This window comes from Peromyscus maniculatus, chromosome X (assembly GCF_049852395.1).
Source record: "Peromyscus maniculatus bairdii isolate BWxNUB_F1_BW_parent chromosome X, HU_Pman_BW_mat_3.1, whole genome shotgun sequence".
NCBI classification, from domain to species: Eukaryota; Metazoa; Chordata; class Mammalia; order Rodentia; family Cricetidae; genus Peromyscus; species Peromyscus maniculatus.
In genome coordinates, this window is record NC_134875.1 from 64437676 (window position 1) to 64440019 (window position 2344).

Here is a 2344-nt window from a genome sequence, read left to right on the forward strand (position 1 = left end):
AGGACAGGCACCAAAACTATACAGAGAATTCCTGTCTCAAAACAAAAACAAAAACAAAAAACAGCAGTCTTTTGTGGGGGTATCTTTGTGGATTTCTGTGTGCCTCTTTAGCACTTTGTTTCTTCCTTTTCTCATGTGGTCTTCATTTACCATAGTCTCCTATTCCATGTTCTCCCTCTCTGTTCTTGATCCAGGTGGAATCTCCCGCTCTCTTTCCCTCGACCCATGTCGTTCATTGCTCCCACTCATGTCCAGGCTGTTCATGTAGATCTCATCCATTTCTCCATCATTGGGTGATCCCCGTGTCTTTGTTGGGGTCCTGTTTTCCAGGTAGCCTCACTGGTGATGTGAGTAGCAGTCCAGTCATCCTTGTTCCACATCTAGTATCCTCCGATGAGTGAGTACATACCATATTTGTCTTTCTGAGTCTGGGTTACCTCATTCAGGATGATTTTTTCTAGATCCATCCATTTGCCTGCAAACCTCATAATGTCATTGTTTTTCTCTGCTGAGTAGTATTCCATTGTGTATATGTGCCACAATTTATTTATCCATTCTTCAGTTGAAGGGCATCTAGGTTGTTTCCAGGTTTTGGCTATTACAAACAATGCTGATATAAACATTGCTGAGCAAGTGCTCTTGTGGTATGATTGAGTATTTCTTGGGTATATGCCCAAGAGTGGTATAGCTGGATCTTGGGGGAGATTGATTCCCAATTTTCTAAGAAAGCACCATATTGATTTCCAAAGTGGTTGTACAAGCTTGCATTCCTACCAGCAGTGGAGGAGAGTTCCCCAAGTTCCACATCCTCCACAAAAGACTGCTGGCAATGGCCGAGAGACAGCCGGGACTGACCTACTCTGGTAATGGGATGGCCAAACACCCTAATAGTTGTGCCAGAAACCCCATCCAAGGACTGAGGAATCTGGATGAAGACATCCACGGCTAGGCCTCAGGGAGCGCTGGGAGTCTAATTAGTGAGAAAGAGGAGGGTTTATATGAGCGAGAATTGTTGAAACCAAGGATGGATAAAACACAGGGGCAAATAGCCAAATGAATGGAAACACATGAACTATGAACCAAAGGCTGAGGGGCCCCCAACTGGATCAGGCCTTCTGAATAGGTGAGACAGTTGAATGGCTTGATCTGTTTGGGAGGCATCTAGGCAGTGGTACCAGGCCCCATGCTCATTGCATGAGTTGGCTGATTGAAACCTGGGGCTTATGCAGGGATGCTTGGCTCAGTCTGGGAGGAGGGGACTGGATCTGCCTGGACTGAGTCCATCAGGTCGAGCTCAGTCCTCAGGGGTGGCCTTGATCTGGAGGTGGTAGGAACGGGGGGTGGGCTGGGGGGAAGGGGAGGGGGCAGGAAGGGAGAGAACAAGGGAATCTGTGGCTGTTATGTAGAACTGAATAGTATTGTAAAATAAATAAATAAATAAATAAATAAATAAATAAAACAAAAAACAAACAACCAAGAAAAGACTGCAGTCATGACCAATGCTCAGTCTCATTTACATCAAATCCTAGGAATAATCTTCCTGGCTACAATTGACCTTATAATATTAAATCAATAATATGTAGCCCCCTGCATATACAAAATGTGATGCTTGGTCACCAGGGGGAATTGTCAATGAGAATCTTGAAAAATAAGGTGTGCCTCATTAGTATTGCATGGATGTAGGAAGGTTGGGATAATGTAGGACCAGAGACTAATTACTTGATCCCAAGCTAGCTTTAGCTGTCTGAATAGAGAATTCTTGTCCACTTCTGAGTCTGAACTAACATCTTTTGAGTTAAAAACAATAACAACAAAACAGAACAAAACAAAACAAAAAACACCTTTTGAGTTCTCTTAATGTAGCAGACTGCTCGCTTCCACCTCTCTGTAAGGTCAGACTGTAATTAGATAGCATCTGAGGTCTGTAGAAAATCTTCTCCCATCTTTCTGTAACTTCCTCTCTCATCTACACACCACTGCATTTTAAACTTACCTTGATTTATTATAGAATTTTGCTCTGTCACACTTTAAAAGCTTCATGAAACTCCTTGCATATAAGAACATGGAAATTGTAGTAACCTTAAATCTATGTTCCTGGGCCATGGTCACTCCAATTTGGTTCCAGATAAACAACTCTCTTATTCTTTTAAGGTGGGTGTTGTGTTTTATTTATACACATAATTATGTGTATGATAAGGTTGTATTTATTTATTTTACATCCTGACCACAGTTTCCCTTCCCTTCTCTCTTCTTATTCCTTCCACCCACCTCCACTTTGCCCCCCTTCCAATCTTATGTTTCTCTTCAGAAAGGAGCAGGGCTCCCATTGGGTATCTGTGGTGAT